Genomic DNA, 18,697 nt, shown 5'->3' with positions numbered 1-18,697 from the left:
CTCCACCATCACGTTATAACCTCCTAAGTTGCGTCATCCGTGGTGTGGATCCTTCACTTTCAGAAGAGACGATTCTTGCCGAGATCAGTGCGGAGAGAGTGCCTCCTCGGAAAGCCTTTCGCATCCGGAATGCGAAGGGTCCAACATTCCTGGTGCGGATTCTTCTGCCAACACCAGCTGATGTGGACAGACTGCTTGCCAGTGGTGTATCGATACATCGCCACCATCACAAAGTCGAACCTTCTCGTGCTCCACCTCCACAGTCAATCAGATGTGAAAGATGCCTCCTCTATAACAATCACACAACGGCCCAGTGCAAAGCAAATCATCCAATCTGTGGTCATTGCACTCAGCATCACGTCACTACCAAGTGCCCCAACACCCTACACCCCGCCCGCTGTAACACTTGCGGGGGCAACCATCCAGTCTATTCTCGCCGCTGTCGAGGACGTCCGACACCTCCCTCAAATCACCCAGAATTCATAGCCCCGATTCGCACTACTGACTCACCAACCACGCCCATCCGTTCACTTTTCCCCCACCCTACAATTGAAGATCTTGTCAGATTTGCTACAATCTCCCTGTTAAATATTCATCCATACAACAGACACCTGGTTCTCACACACCTTCAGGCTGCTGCGAATCAGACCCTCAATCTCCATTTTCTCACTACTCATTCAGGCTTAAATACTCATTTTAACTTCACACCCTTAGAAACTCTCGTATAAATTCCCTCAACCTCCTCTCAGCATCAAGAAATGGACCCTCCTCTCAGCATCAAGAAATGGACAATAGCATCACATCTTAATGACGCATTGTAATGCACAAGATCCAGAATCACTTCAGAACGGCATGCTATTAGAACCACCGAATTCTTGTATTGCAAACGTCCTTATTCTTAGATGTATTTATAGCACAATATTTTGTATAGCATCAGGCGTAGGATGAAAAAACGAAAAAGAAAAAAATAAAAATTAAAAAGCCACCCCTTATACTTTTTAAAATTATCTAATAATGAAAATATTGTTTATGTTTATAAATTCTTCTCTGTAACTTTTGGAAATGCACATTCAATAAAGCTCAGTAAAGAGGCCCAACCCCCTACCATCTCCTCCATTTCTCACATCCTCTTACCCACCTCCCTCATCCATCAAACCTCCCCAACCCGCCCGCAACTCTTGGCCAGAGCAAGGGCGTCACCCTCTAGGTGGCCCGCCCCACCCCTTCAGGGTGAGGAATGAAAACGAGTAAAGTAAACGCCATCACCGGTTGCAGAGTGGGTTTCGGCCTACAACTGGTCACGGCTGGTCCGTGGTCCGACAGCTCTGCATTTCGTCCGGCCAACTGAACAGAGGAGGGGTGGCCACGGCTCTAACATGTCTCTACGCCTCCGTATTCGGGAGACGAAGCAGAGCCCGTCCCCACTGTCGGCTATTCTGAGAATGGTTTTCCGTGGTTTTCCATTCTCCTGCACTAAGGCGAACGCCAGAACAGTTCCTAGTATAGGCCATGGCCGCCTTCTCCGCACATCTCCTTCTCCAATAGCCGGGCTGAGTGGCCCAGACGTTCTAGGCGCTGGTCTTCTGACTCCAACTTGGCAGGTTCGATCCTGCCTCAGGCTGGTGGTATTTGAACGTGCTCAAATACGCCAGCCTTGTGTCGGTAGGTTTACTGGCACGTGGTCCAGTACCCCCTGCTTGTCGTAGGAGGGTCCTCATGGGCTCTTAACATGGGAGCGTGTTTGGCGACCAACGGGGATATTTGCTGAGTCCTGGCATAGCTTCCACTTACATGTACCAGACCCCTCAATTTAATCTATCCTATCCGAACTCCCTTGGTCAACTCTTGTTCTTTTCCGACCCTGACGGTATTAGGTTTGCGAGGTCTAGGCAGGCCCTCCATAGCCCTTGTTTTTTCTTTGGCCGATACCTTCATTTTCGAAGTGTCGGACCTCTTCCATTTTCCCCTCTGATTAGTGTTAACAGAGGATGATAGCCCTGTCGTTCTTGCTCTTAAAACAATAATCACCCCTTGGTCCGGCACCTCTCATTAGAATCGCCGTATCAGTATTCATGTGTACTGTTGGTTGCGTGTGGTCAGGCGTTTTCGTCCAGCAACACGACACCTGTTGAGAGAAGCCCAGGTCATTTCCTGTGAATTGCTATCTGCAAATGCTCCAGTGTGTCACATGAACTGGAAGAATTCACTGTCTCTCCGCTGGTGGGGAAATCAACCGTCTGGACAACCCTCCATATAGCCCCGATCTGGCACCCAGTAATTTCCATCTCTTAAGACAGTTGAAGAAGCGCCTATTTGTTAAGCGATTCTGTGCAGGCAAATTGAACGAGAGCATCCCTGCATTCATTGATTCATTCATTCATTCATTCATCCATGAAACTCTCTCCCCAGTTGGTGGTTATCCGTGACTAGGAGAGAGGATTTGGAATCAAGTCCATTCATTCATATACTCAGTCGGTCAGTTGAGTCCATCAAGTCATTCACTTATTCATCAATTGATATGTCTTGAATGATTTTCGGGCATTATTCTACTCTGGGGAAATGATGTAATGCCTTGCCAATGCTGCAATTGCAGCAGAAATTCTTTGCACAATTATTCTACACACTCTTGTCTATAAGAACTATAAGAAACTCCTGCACTGAAGAAACAGATTCGTTTCTCTGTGTGTGAAACTCTAACCTAGGCTATTTTCAAATTATTCGACTACCTTCGTCATTATGTATGTTCAGTCCTCAGCCCAAAGGTTGGTTAGATCCTCCAAAGCTCCGGTATCAGCTGTCAGAGATGTCCTAGGCATCACTGAAGAGGTGTACTAGGGAAATGAGTGAGGTAGTTTCCCGTTGCTTTACTCACCGAGCCAGAAGTTGCTATTACCTTCGTCATTATGGCTTTGGTAATTAGGTATCTTTGTAGAAAATGTGTTCTGACAACTCTAGAAAGTAGTTTCTTTCTTGGTATGGGTTGTCCTTTGCTTTCTCCAGTTTATAGATACTTATCATACAGCAGTAAAACCTCAAACGTATATCTTCTGGATGCTGCCTTTTTGAAATTTTAACAGCTGTTGAGTGCCTTAAAACAAGGGCTAGTATCGTGCTATTTTAACACAAGTATTAACAATTTGTTAGTGTTAACAATTCTTGAGGAGACGATCATCTTGCTAAATTGTGTGTTACGTCTACTTAACAGCAGTGTTAACACTTAATATTCGTTGAGAAACCGGTCCTTAGTGAATAAAGTCGCTAAATAAATAAATAAATAAATAAATAAATAAATAAATAAATAAATAAATAAATAAATAAATAAATAAATAAATAAATGTTGAAAACATTTCTTAGCAGACTACGAAAAACGTAAAATTAAGCAGTTTACTCATTTTGTGCCCAAATTTGATGGGCTAAAGGGCCCCGAAAGGTTTTAAATTGAGAGTATTGGATAGCTCTGTGAAACTTAGAAAAACACATTTCGAATATCACTTCCTTCCGCCCTATATGCAGTTCCGGAGAAACAGCCTAACATCGCTTGTTTCTTTACTCGTTTACTTTTTGATTCAAATCCTAGCCAAATTAACTTATTTACATAATTCTTTCTGTAAAGTGTACCTTGGTTCAATACCCTCAGTAGTTGTTTGATGTTTGAAAACTCTCCACACAGAATGTAGGTAGTTATAAGGGCTTAAGTGATCTGCACTGACTCACGTTAGCGATCGTAGTGGTAGAAAAAGGGAAACTACTAATCTAATAACGGTGATTAAGGAAAGGATTGTAATTTTTAGAAATAAATAAATAACATATTCTCATACTTTATTATATTTTATTTGCCTAAAATTCGTGGCTCGTATCGCTAGGATGTTTTCAACATTGAGTTGCTTGCCTGAGGGGCAAACTTGCTACGTTGTAAGTAAAGAAAGGAGTATTAAAGTTATTTATCGTATCTACAATTTAATTCTAATGCATTCCCTACTCACATGATTGTCAAAGTTTATTCCACGATCATAGAAACATTGTTTTATTGGAATTTCATTTAAAATATGAAGAAAAGACGGATTATAGCGGGAACCGAAAACTAAAACTTCTAGTGATCGGAAAATCGGCAAAGTTTCGCTGTTTCTCTGGCGTGAATTAATTACCGACCACGTAGGAAAGCAACCACCGAAGTCGCGGATGACAAGCTCCATTTACGAATCTCGGCTGCGTGGTATTGACGAGAAGTTTCAGTGTGAAGGGAGAAAAGGTTAATAGTAACAAACAGAAGAGAATAAGGGATTTTTTTTCCAAAATTGTAAATGGAGGTATGTCTCTTGTTTCACTGCTGTATGTACTGTATCCTGTCTTCTACGTGCCTAACGTCACACACGTTTACGTATGGTATTGTTGAGTAGGGAAGACTCATAAGGTAAAAAAGGAAAAGATCACTACATCACTTGAAAGTAGGCGGCTTGATTCTTTACGGAACTACTTGTTTTTGTCGAACACGATCGCAGGCTGATCTCGTCCTCTCCCAGGACAGTTAAGAACGGAAGCGAGGAATGTTCCCCTTTGATGTCTTGACACGATAAGGAGGTATTGTGCCTTTCAAAGCGGAGTGCCGTGCAGTCGACCGGCGGGTCAACACCTGTCAGTTACTGTAATACACAGTGTTCATTGTTCTGCCCCAAGGACGTGACCGGCAGTTACTCCCTAGGATGACGATGACATGATTTAACATCAGCGATATGCACGGCGCTCTCTAAGGGGAAGTTTACGAGAGTTGTTGCCACCCCACCTCCGTCCCATGCCGCTACAACCATGATGGACCTTGGTCTACAATGCGATTGCTGCTCAGTATGAAGATCTGCAGATTACGAAGTGACACGTGGTCAGCGCGACAAATCTTCTTGGCTGTTAATCATGACTTTTTAAGTGGGGCTGCGATCTCACCGTCAGATAGCTCTACAATTGAAGGCGAATAAGTTTGAGTGATGTCTTTAAAAGTAGGAAAGATCACAATATGAAGACAAAGCTGGAATTCAAGAGGACAAATTGGACCAATATTTTTTTATAGGAAGGGGAGTTAAGGACTGGAATATCTTACTAAGGGAGATGTTCAATAAATTTCCAATTTCTTTGCAATCATTTAAGAAAAAGCTTGGAAAACAACAGACAGGGAATCTGCCACCTTGGCGACTACCCTAAATGCAGATGAGTATTGATTGATTGATTGATTGATTGATTGATTGATTGATTGATTCATTCATTCATTCATTCATCATTCATTAGATACGTTTGTTGTGTGTATCCGCAGGGTTAGTATACCTGTTTCAAAAATACCTCCCTTTCTTTCTTAACCTGTTTACTCTCCAGGGTTGGTTTTTCCCTCGGGCTCAGTGGGGGATCCACCTCTACCGCCTCAAGGCCAGTGACATGGAGCATGAGACTTTGGGTTGGGGATACAACTGGACAGGAGTACCAGTATATCGTCCAGGTGGCCTTACCTGCTATGCTGATGAGCGGTCTTGTGGGGATTGGGGGGGGGGGGGATCGGAAGGGATAGACAAGGTAGAGGGAAGGAAGCGGCCGTGGCCTTCAGTTAAGTACCAGCCCGGCATTTGCCTGGAGGAGAAATGGGAAACCATTGAAAACCACTTCGAGGATGGCTGAGGTGGGAATCGAAACCCCCTCTACTCAATTGACCTCCCGAGGCTGAGTGGACCTCGTTCCAGACCTCGTACCACTTTTCATATTCCGTGGCAGAGACCGGATCGAACCCGGGCTTCTGGGGGTGGCAGCTAATCACACTAACTACTGCACCGCAAGGCGGAATTTTAAAAGCACATGACGTAATTTCAGAGTTCGATTCCTCATACATAGAGGAGGGAAAATGTGTGTATAAACATGGGTCCGGAAATACGTATTTTCCGAGATATCACACTCTGCCGTGGGCTAAAATCTCAGGTGGTGTGGGTTAGCTTGCATGTTCTGATGTATTCCGGTCATTACTTTACAAGAGGTGTTGAAAATGCTCACCTCCTGCCATATTAAGACTTGTACGCATGGAGTTACGAATACACTCGAATGTGCCCGGTGTTGTAGGCATTACTGTATTTGAAAAGACCTTACAATTCCGGGCTGAGGCGTTGCTTCATCCTCGACGGCAGTCGCGTACACCAAATACTTTCCGTATCCCCACAGAAAGATGCCCAATGAGTTCAGATCAGGTGATCGTGGAGGCCAAGAAAGTACTATTACCGAACTCAAGTTTATATACCCTCTTTTTCGCCTGTATAAGTTAGGAATCCATCCCTGAAATTATGCTGTTTTTGACACTCTGTATACATGGAAGGAGAAGTATATTTTGATTATTAACATTGAGTCTGATAAGATGTTAAATGCGAAAAAGGTGCAATAGGATGCACATTTTATTTTTTGAGCGACTATAGATTATCACTGAGAGTTTTCTATGGGCACCGAGTAAATTACACTTCGGCTTAACAGCGGCTAGTTTTCGCTAGGCTTGTACCTCTATGTTCGGGAGGGGAAGGTGCTGTACCCACCGTCGGCTGTCCTGAGATTGGTTTTCCATTCTTCTGCACTAAGGCAAATGCCGGGACAGATCCTTTTATAGGCCATGGTCGCCTCCGCCTTACCTTCTCCGCAACACAAATCATCACCAATACTGAATAATACGGAATAATAATAATAATAATAATAATAATAATAATAATAATAATAATAATAATAATAATAATAATAATAATAATGGCATGTAGCCTCTGTAGAGGCCTGGTGAAGATCTTTCGAGTTGATGCCTGATAGACGACCTGCGCGTCTGTGAGAATGGGGCCCTACCTACGATGAATTCTAATGATGAAGACGACACACACACCCAGTCCCCGAACCAATGAAATTAAACATAGAAGGTTAAAATCCTCGACCCTGCCGGGAATCGAACCCGGGACCCATGTGACCAAAGGCTAGTACGCTAACCATTTAGCCATGGAGCCGGACGTATTTAAAGGTGATCACATTTATCAGCCTCGTGTCGGTATATTAACTGGCACGAAAAAGAACTCATGTGGGACAAAATTCTGGTACCGTTGCGTCTCCGAAAACCGTCAAAAATAGTTAACGGGACGTAAAGCCAATGACATTAATTATATGATTCAACAGACACTTCAAGCTTGTTTTTTAATCCTTTTTCTTTACCAATAGTAAATGCAAATTATTCGTCACTTACCGGTTGACACAGGTGGACTGGAGAATGAATGAGCGATACGTAGCCGAAACACGTGCCACTGGTCAAAGCCTCCTACACTCAGCACCGTAACTTAACTCACTGCGGGCGGCTTTGGATACGTATCTACCTACATTCTGCGTGCGATCACTGAAAATCTTTCACCTCATAAAACCAAACGGAGCTAAGGAGAGTAAAACAACACCAACAACACATTCCACCTACAAACCCCGAGAGAAGAGATCCCCCCTCCAATCCCCTCCCTATCCGCCCCTCTTCGTTCGGCCTCCACCGCCCACTCATGCACCACGTTTCTCGATTTGACCCTTACGAGTTCATAATTAGGGAGTACCATGTTGTAAAGGTCACGATTTGATGTGTATGTGTGTGAGTGAGTGAACGAGACTGGGTTCTTCTCCAAGTTCTTTGTCTTTTACTTAGCAATGTAATTGAATCAAAAGCCAGTCACGTATACCTGTTGCACTGTTATTACTTAATAACTGCACACATTATCGCTGGCTTGCAATTAAAAGGGAAAGTCATGCAGTCCCATCATCCGCCTCCTCTGTGGCAGTTCATTACACAACTCCCTTTCTCAATAGACAACAACATTCCTATTTTGATCGTAGTGGAATCTACTGAATTCCATAAAGCAGATTTTTTTCCAACCTCTTCACAATTATGTACCACATTTAAAACGATTTCGATAAATTCTACCCCTTGTTTTGAAGCAGATGCAAATGCTTTTACCTGAAATGCAGTCAGAAGCAAAAGTCTACATACACTTCAAAAGTTCATATAAATGTAATCAAAAGAGAACATTTTACTTACTACACTTACTGATATTTTATGACATTAATAACTAAGTGTAGAACTAAAGGCCATATATCTAGGGTTGCCATCATGTTCAGGATGTAATTCAGGACATAGGTGCCCCCATGCATATAGTTTTATGGGAACACAATCGTGTTTTTGCTCCCATAAAAATATTTGATATATTCATCCTTGCCTCCGCACTCAAGACCAAAATTTGGCACCTGTGGTTCCAAGGAGTGTATTTGGATAATTCTATGTGAACTGTTCCATTCATTACCAAAAGATGCACTTGTTATATGATGTTAATATAAAAAAGCAAATAGAGAAATAACAAAAAGACATACTTTAAGTAAAATACCTACCTTACAGACCACTCCAAAATGAAATAATATTGAATGTTATTTTCATAGATTTTTAAGTAGCAGATGGGGCATTCCCCTTCAAGAGCATTTGAGCAAAATTTTAAATAATTTGCTCTGATTTTTAAAATTCAGGACATTTAGGAATTTTTAAAAATTCGGTCAGGATGTCGGGACACATGCTCAAATTCAGGACAATCCCGCTTTTTCAGGGCGTATGGCAAGCCTAAATATATCGTTCATTTCTGAAACAAGCCAAATGTTCAGGAACAAAAGTGAACACACAATGGCATTTTTTCACTCTCATATTCTTCTTGCTAGTTGTTTTACGTCGCACCAACACAGATAGGTCTTACGGCGACGATGGGACAGGACAGGGCTAGGAGTGGAAAGGAAGCGGCCGTGGCCTTAATTAAGGTACAGCCCCAGCATTTGCCTGGTGTGAAAATGGGAAACCACTGAAAACCATTTTCAGGGTCACTCTCATATTAGTGTCAGTACACTTTGTTTCCATGTTCTGCAGTTAGCACAGCTTCCATTTTGTTCTTATGGCAAGTTTCAAACCGTCCTTCTTCTTGATGGAATATTTCCTAATCCACCTACGGAGTTTCTTCGCAAAGGTGTTCAATATGGTTAATGTCGAGAGGTGAATAAAATTGCTTGGGAACATTTTAAAGCAGCCATTTTTTCACTACTGCAAGAGTATATTTAGGATCGTTGCCTTGTTGCATGACCTTGTCATTTCATAGTCCCAGTTTTTCAACACAGATTTTCCTCCAATATATCCAGATACTTCCATTTATCTATTTTATCTTCAATAAACATTAAATTGTCTACCCCAGCACCAGACACGCAACCCCAAACAAGAACATTCCCACCTCAATGTTTCAATGCTGTAAAAAGATTTTTCTTTTGGAGGATTTCATTAGGTTTTCATCATACTTTCTACTCTCCATCACACTGAAATAAAGGGAAGAAGTGTTCATTGTTTGGAAGGACGTCACAAGCGCAAGTCAAAACAATCAACATACCCCTAAAAATTGTGGAATAAGCGCTCGTATGTAAACTTTTGTTCGCAACTGGATGTCTACCGCTTCCTTCCAGTTTTGGATCCAAGAAAAAACTGGTGATGTTGTATAGGAGCCATTTTAAGGCTCTCGACATACAATCCTTATATTCAGTACCACATTCCAGAAATTTCAATTAATAACAGATGTAAAACAAATTCAGATACTCTCTCAAGATTCAGACTAATTACTACCATGTAATTATTTCAAGGAAATGACAAAAAAGTTCTTTCGAAACTTGAAAGATCCTTAATTTGTTATCGGGTCATAATCCAAATAAATGTGAAGAGCAATCTATTGATGATCGCCATAAGTACATAATAAAAACTGTAAACTTTTCCCTTTGCGAAAGGTAATGACCATAATGTTCAGTTCACCCGGAAGGACGTGGGTTCGACTCCTCGTCAGAAAGTCGAAACATATACAAAAAACGAGATTTCCACTTCCGGAGGTCCACATAGTCCTGTGGTTCACTCAGCCTACACCAAAAATGAGTACCAGGTTGATTCCTGAGGGCAAAGGCGGACGGGCGTAGAGCTAACCACTCTACCCCACCAGGTGTCGAGGTTCCGGATAGTGGAAGCCTTTACCTTCCACCCCTCCAAGGGCCTTCATGGCCTGTACGGAGATGAGTTTGCTTTTCTTTATCATGGGTGCTCTCACAACCCATGTCAATGCCGTTTTCTTCTACCTTTTCCCAATTCACCGGTCGCTTTGCACAACTGTCATCTCCTTCCAAATTTCTCCGTCCAGCCCGAAGTCTGTGACCGATTTCTCTATACAGTCCTCAATTTCCCATGACAAATGAAACATGACTCTTAAACTCTCTGCTTCATCATAATCTATACCCTATTATCCTCACATTACCCTCCCTCTTACCTCCTGAACCACATGTATTCAGGCTTTCCTCAGCTAATAGTAATTACTCCTTCCTCAATGACTTTTCTCCATTGTTCCAGACTGTCCTTCATTCTATTCTTGTTCTCATCTACTAGAACAATGTCCTTCGGCTCCATGGCTAAATGGTTAGCGTGCTGGCCTTTGGTCACAGTGGTTACAGGTTCGATTACCGGCAGATTCGGGAATTTTAAAATTTAGCTGGCAGTGGGGGCCTACGGGTGTTAAATCAAAAGACCTGTACCAGGCGAGCCGAACATGTCCTGGACACTGCCGGCAGTAAAAGCCATACACCACTTCATTTTTCTAGCACAATGTCATCACTCAGCAATGAGCATAGACCAGGCCGCTGGATCTCTTATCAGCACAGTACTACCATGAATACAGATACTTAATTTAGATATGAAAATGAAAATCTCCAATCTGTTTCCAGTTTCAACCGAGACACGAATGAAATGAATGAAGCTCCCATCTAGCGGCGAGAGTAGGAACTGTGCCGGTTGCCGAATCCTGTCGCACTCCTCTAGGGCAATGACTGATGACTGGCAGATGAAAAGAAATGACATTGAAGAGTGTTGTTAGAATGAAAGATGACAGGGAAAACCCTGAGTAACAGGAGAAAGTTCTGTTACATCTCCTGTTTGTCCAGCACATATCTCACATGGAGTGACCTGGATTTGAACTAAGGAATCAGCGGTGAGAGACCGGCACGCTGCCGCCTGAGACACGGAGGCTTCAATTAAGATATCAGTTTCATAAAATTCGATGTAAGAGAAGCCAGCAACGTCTGAAGGTTTCCTTAACTGTAGATATTGTGGTCTAATGTAAAAAACACCCACAGATTCACGTGTATATGCCGAGCAGAGTAGCTCAGACGCTAGAGCACTGAGCTTCTGAGCACAGCTTGGCAGGTTGGATCGTGATTCTGTCCGGTGGTATTTGAAGGTGCTCAAATACGTCAGCATCATGTTGGTAGATTTACTGGCATGTAAAAGAAATTCAAACCCCATGGCGCAACAGCCCCGAAAGACCATGGCCTACCAAGCGACCGCTGCTCAGCCCGAAAGCCTGCAGATTATGAGGTGTCGTGTGGGCAGCACCACGAATTCTCTCGACCGTTATTCTTGGCTTCCTAGACCCGGTCCGCCATTTCACTGTCAGATAGCTTCTAAATAAGTGTGTCAACATATGAACTATACGTACAATCGAGAAACACAGCCAAATCTAACGCATAAGAGATACGACAAAAACTAATAGGATCAGAGTTGTAGATCACTCCCAATTTAACGGAGATATTGTACGACATATCGTTTAGCCACGAAATACATCGAAATGAAGGTCTGCCCTGTCATTAAAACTGCCTCCATACTGAACCCATAATTCTACGGTGAGAAAAATTTTTATTTTTCTCAATATTTATTTGGTATTCAGAAACTACTGTATGTTTGAGGCAGCCATTTTTGCGCTCCTACGAGCCCCGATGTTTTTTCAAGGGAAGGTTCTTCCTCAAGGCAAGCTCGTGGATTGCCGGGACACCTCGGTGGGACTCGAGTGCCCGACCATTCTTTAAATTAATGGAATTCTGCACAACGAGGGATTTTGATAATATAGTAAATGAAGAAATTAATAAGCAAAATTATTCATACACCCTCTGTGAAGTTAGTGACACCAGGGAAAATTTTAAAGGCAGTTAAGCCTAAATACATGTTAGCGTGAGATCAGCGAACCAGTTACACGTGCCAAGGTCAGGGGCAAAAGAAAACGCGCGAAACGCACGGGCATAAACAATTTATTCCCCGTGTTGTGAGTGTGGAAAAATTATAAAATTAACATCGAACATAAGTGCAAGTCTGTCCGGAGTTCTGGGACAAGTCTTATCAAAATCGGCTTATTAGAAGCAAAATTGGCAGATTACACAACCAAGCCTCATAGAGGGGATAGCGTCCTTCCGGAAATTATAAAAGAAACCCCCCCACCGTAGATTTTTCAGTGTCGATCTGGAACTTGGAGCCGCGGGAGCTTGTGCCCGTCGTCATTAGAAATTCGCGCCAGATTGACCGACAAATATCTAAATACATGTTCGTGGCTAAGGTCCATATATTTGGTTAAGGAGAGAAAGTGATTGGGATTTGTGAACGTTTGCAGACGAACTGGGAAGGTGTAGGCTGGTCGAAGTATACACAGCAGATTTTCTATTTTATCATTTCATGTACTCTTGTAAGTGAAGAGGGTCTGGGGGAAGCTACAGAGAGGAGTTCTGCTCCCTTTATCGGTTGAACACCTGTTCTTATTGAAACAACGGAGAGAGAAACCACTCTGAGAAAGCATCAGACAGTTGTAGTCGACTGCAGGACGAGGGAAGTTCGTGGTGCAAGTTACAGAGAAAGTGCATTATTTATATGGTAATTTTAATATCGTGTGTGTGAAGGGTAGTGTTTGGATGAGTGATATTTTGAAGATGAAAATGTTATCTGTGAAAATGAGTGGCTAAGTACGAGGTTGCTGGTGATGATGTAACCAGAATGCTGAGAATGTCACCATTGTGCAGGTCTGTCTAATTTATATTATGTTGTAGTTAGTTAGTTACTGTCTGTCCTAAACAAATTTTCCAGATGCTTGTCGGGTTGATATTCGTATTTATCAGGCGAAAGGCGTTGTAAATTTTGGTCAGCGTGTGAAAATTTCAGTGTGTAAAATTCATGTCAAGAACGGTAAACTGCGACGCTTAAAATTTTGTGTTGAGATGAGATATCATTCAAAGTGTGGATTTGTGAACGTTATAAGTGTAAATTGGTCGTGGCGAATATCTTAATCTCAGGTGTCAGTTGCATTCAGAAATGTTGGTCGATAATAATAATAATAATAATAATAATAATAATAATAATAATAATAATAATAATAATAATAATAATGTTTACCGCGGGATAAGGAAATTCTTCTCTGTTAAATTGCATTGAACCAGTTATATTTACAAGGATCGTAAGCATATTTAGATAATGTCAATAAAATTTGTTAGAGTCACAGTTATTAATGGGAAGGAAATTTTGAGACATCGTGTATACCAGTGTTGCGAAAGGTCGATGTGTGCTCTTGGACTCTTGAGGTTCGAAAGCGGAATAATAGTAAAGTAAGAGATGTGTTTGATAATGGTTGTCGTTTTCACCAGGGGATCGAAGTATGAAAAAAGGGTCTTGAAGGAAAAGGGATTGAGAGCGATGGATTTATATGTACGTGGAGATGAGAGAGAAGGGATACCGCTGGAATAAAGCGATGAGAAAGTGTGTTGAAGCAAGCTGTATTTTTGTAGAGGAATTATTTAGGAAACAGGCTGTGTAGTGACAGGCTGTATTGTTTCCGTGATCAATCCGAATTTGAGACGACTATGGTGTGAAGCCTTGTAAATTTATAGAACGATTCCAAGTGAAAACGACTCTAGTAAATGTTAAAGTCTGGGTAGTAAACATCCAGTGATTTTTGATAAGATAATGAGCGGCCTCAAGGATTAACGAGCACTTTGGACACACGGTTGGATTATATTGAATTTGTTCACTGGAGAAGTCATTGATAAGATGGTTGGAATTGATGATAGGCGATCTGAGAATTTCGAATGCGGTGGTGATGATTATTATTTTGAAGGCATCCACTAAAAGGGTAAACGTGTGTTGGGAATTTTTATTTGCTTCCCTAACACTTCAGTGCACAGGCTGAGATTGTGTTCGAAGTGGAGAATCGTTCGTCACGTCTATTTATTTTTGAGTTCACATATTATAATGAGGTAGACACTTACTGTATATGTTTTGAGAGGTAGAGACTTACTGTATTTCGACTTGTATTCATTTGATAATAGAGACGTTGGTTCCGCCGTGTGGTATTTGTCTGACCAAATTTAGTGTTGAATATCAGAGTTTGTTTGAAATTGCTGTTAGCCTGATATGTTAAGGGAGACGTGGTACGACCCACTTTGACACCCGACGATAGATTTAGGACGTCACGTGTTTATTCTTGGAGTCACTAATGATGAGACGTCCTGGGTCACGCCCGACGATAGAATTTGGAAGGCATCATGTACATAATGATTAGGGTTAGGGTGTACAGATTTCAAGTGAGCCCGACGATAGGTCTGGGATGGTAGCTGTACACACTCAAGTCTCAGTTTAGATATTTCTTTGTTTTGTTTCTTGAAGCGGCCTGGGGAAAGGTAGCATTTACAGTACGATGTGATTTTATGAAGAGGGTCCATGCGGAGCTCTCCATTGAGATAACGGGACTGCTATCAGACGAGCGAGGGGTGTCCAAGTGTTGGATATCGGCTCGACATAGATTAAATGTTTTTACTGTAATTCTTCGTGCGTGTTAAGCGTTAATGACCTCGAGATGTTAATTTATTTTTACGGACTTCATTGTTTCTCGTTTTAATGTCCGTTTTCGTTGGATAGTGTGCATATTGACACTTAGGGTATTAGAGTGAGACTTGAGTTGCGAATGCGGTTTCGATTCGTCAGCCAGTATTTTATTTTATTTTTAATCTTGTCATACTTCCATTCTTATTCATAATTAAAGTAACTAATCACTTTATAGTAGTGTGTTGGGACAGACAGTAAATAGAGAGATCTGTACTGGTAGCATTGTTTTCAAGGGAAAGAATTCCTTAAATTTGTAGTAAATTTTAGCGTGGACTGGTAATTTTATTAAGCATAACAAACCCATTTCAAACCTGAAAATCGGTTCAATAATAATATTTTCAAGTGACTTTTCACTTTTTGATTAACTTCAGTGTTTGGCATTTCTTCTAAATGCATGATTAGTAATTGTTTCCTGCATTTCGCAGTTTTGTTCCTTTAGAACGATCTAACGTAAGATCCTCCCGGATCCTGTTGTTGTTGGTTCCTTCCGAACAGCTGTTTGGGGTGATGCACAGTTAGCATCGGGATTATCTTATCACTTAAGGGTGTCATGAATGACAAATACATGGTGGAATTTTATTTCAATTGTGAATGATGCTGTTAACTTGTAGTGAACACCATGCTTTCCCATAATATTTCGCAACCTATCCAAAGCAACTGATAGTCAGTTTGGTTCGATTAAGGGTCCATTCGGCGGATGTTCCGTATTCGTGAAGGGTATTTGACTGGTGGATAACCTTAATTGAGAGAAAATCAGGCGTTCTACTTGTTGAAAGTCAGATTTTCCGCGGATCGTGTGGATTAACTCTCAGTTCTCGTTTGGAATAATAGGTGCCCGGTTTTCAGGTCTTCCCTTTTTCAGTTTTTCAGTTTCGCTGTCTACTAACATATTAGCTTCTCCGAAGCAACTCTTCGGCATTGTAAGAAACAAATTGACGTTATGTAATGTGACTGTGTTTGGAACATTCAAACCCAACAATTTATATATTTTTTTATTTATTGTGCAAGAATGCATATTAAATTAATGATTTTATCGTGCTATTTCAGTTTAATAAAAGTTAGTAAGCACATTTTTGCTCCTCATTTCAAGTAGTTAGGCTTTCTTCTGAACCCCATCGTTTGGTTAAGATCGTGACCGAATTTATTCCCGCAACGACCCATGATTTAAGAGTTCTAAATTGTTCTACTGTAGCAGCCGTGGCCGACCAACGATGGAATGGTAAGTTCAAGGGTTCAGTAAGAAGTGGCGCCATCAACTGTGGGGCCTTAATGTCACGATAACGATGAGGAGCCCAAAGTCACGATAACGATACGATGCCACGATAACGATAATAAAATTATCCATTGAAAATAAATGTTAGGAAAATATAAAATAATGTTGAGGCCTAAGCCACATTATAAATAATACAAGCGGGTGAGAACTATGGCTGAGCCACAGTTAAACGAATTATGCCCAATGAGAGTGCTAGATATTAACACGTTTAACGAGGAGCGTAACTACTTGGTAGATAATAATAATAATAATAACAGTCACAATGCATTTTAGGAAACCAGTATTTAAAGCTGTATTGAAGCTTATGTCATGCTGCCAATATAAATTTTGGAAGTGGTAATGCTGAATTACATTCAAAGTTTATGCGTTAACATGTTCTTTATTAAATTAATTTACGGAAGCGAAACTATTTGGGATATTTATCCAGAATAACTTATTAACTTCAGATTTTCTTTTTATTAAACAATTTGTGATACCAGCCATGTAAAGAAAAGGGTTATGAGACAACTGTTGGAATGTTGTCAGTTTCGGTATTAAATTATAATAGCGTTTGTATGTGAAAACGCAGTAGATAGTGAATTCTTTCCCTAGTAGTTTGGAGTATTCTGGTTGCATCAACAGCCAGCGTACTCATTATTGTATTCTTTGTGGTATTGTGAGATGGAAGGTCAGGTGACCGTGGATCTGCTAAAGCAGATGATGGAGGACATGAAAGTTCACAATGAGATGTTAAATATTAAGACAAATGAGAAGTTGGATAGTAAGATAGATAGTTTAGATAGTAAGTTGAGAGAGGACATGAAAGTCCAGAATGAGAACTTGAATAGTAAGATAGACGGTTTGGATAGTAAGATGGAGGACACGAAAGGGCAAATGTTAGAAAGTTTTGATAGTAAGATGGAGGATACGAAAGGGCAAATGTTAGAAAGTTTTGATAGTAAGATGGAGGACGCGAAAGTCCAGAGTGAGAAGTTAAGAGAGGACATGAAGGCTCATAATGAAAGTTTGGATGGTAAGATTGAGGAGTTACAGAGTAGTATCGAGGATACCCAGGCTAGGTGTAAAGAGTCTAGTGATGAGTTGAAGGCTGGATTGAAGAACGTAGTTCAGGAGACATACACTATTTGCACCGAACTTAAAGAGGAAGTTAGGGGTGAGATAGGTAAACTCAACCAGCGTTTTGATGATAGCCAAGTGGAAATTAGGAATGAGATTGATAAACAATTTGCGGAAGTGCAGGTCAGTTTAAAGAACGATTTCGACAAACAGTTTTCTAAAATCCATGACAGTTTAAAAACCGATATGAACAAGCGTTTTGACGAAAGCCACGACATGTACAGTAGGTTATGTGATAGTCAGGATGAGATGAGAAAGGAACTTGACAAGCATTTACTGGAAAGCCAGGCAGCGCACAAGCAGCTGATCGACAGTCAGGTCGAATTTAAGGACGACATTACACAACAGGTCGTAGAGATGCGGATCTCCAGTGATAAGGAAAGGGGGGAAACGCTAACCATAATAGAGGAACAACGTCAAATATTATCTGCGGACATTCAGTCACTGAACAACAAGGTAGATAAAATTAGTGTGGAATTGGAGAGTCAAGTATTGTCGAAAACCGAAACCATGGAGAAGAAACTGTTGCAAATTAATGAGGAAGCAATTAGTAAACTCCAAGTGGCTAATGAGGACTCCGAAGTTTTAATTAAAGAAATTCAAGAGGAGTTAGTTGAAATGAAAAATGAACACACCCGGGAATTCAACGACAGGCAAAATAGTATAGAACAGGACTTAAGGGAAATCACGTCAGCCCAGGAAGAGACAGACAAGAAAGTTGGGTTCATTAAGAGCGAAGTGAGCAGTTGGATTAGCAGCGTGGTGGATATGCAGTCCAAGGTGGACAAAGTTTTGAGTCAAACATCGACAGCTGTTAACTCTGACCTCAGTGGTCAATTGCCAAATATTAGTCATGTGAATAATAACGGTCAGGGCTCAAATGTAGATACCAGTCGATCTCAAGGCTCAGGGGTCACAAACGTTATTAACATGATCAAGTTACATGAGGACCAGCCTAAGAAATTTAATGGAGGTCCACATACCACGCCGAAGGGATTTCTTAAGGATCTCAGGGAGTACATCCGGGACGCCAAGATTCCTGAGGAACGTCAGTTGAGGGTAGCTGAAAGATATTTAGAGGGGGCACCACTTTTATGGTTCAAAGGCTTCCGATACCACTTTGATACCTTTGAGGAATTCCAGAGGGCGTTTCTAAATAAATTTTGGAGTACGGAAATTCAGCAGAGTCTCAGATTAGAGCTATACTCACGTCGTTATACTGCAATCGGCCCTACTAAGTTCAGTGAGTACTTTATTGCACAAATGGTAAAGTTCAGAGAACTTGAGGCGCCGCCCTCGGAGCAGGAGTTGGTACAGGCCATCCAAAAGCAGCTACCTCCCGAAGTCCAAAGGATGCTCATTGCATCAAAGGTAGAGACCCCAATGCAAGCAGAAATGATCCTTAGGCAACTGGATCATACCCATAATCAAATAGCACCCAGAGGGGGACGATCACACGAGCAACATGTAAACACTGTTAGCCAGGTTCCAGAGGGAAGTCAAGAGGCACCTGAGCAGGGGAAACCACAGCCGACTGA

This window comes from Anabrus simplex, chromosome 1 (assembly GCF_040414725.1).
Source record: "Anabrus simplex isolate iqAnaSimp1 chromosome 1, ASM4041472v1, whole genome shotgun sequence".
In the NCBI taxonomy this organism is placed as follows: domain Eukaryota; kingdom Metazoa; phylum Arthropoda; class Insecta; order Orthoptera; family Tettigoniidae; genus Anabrus; species Anabrus simplex.
The sequence above is the reverse complement of the archived record's forward strand: the minus strand, read 5'-3'. Positions refer to the sequence as shown.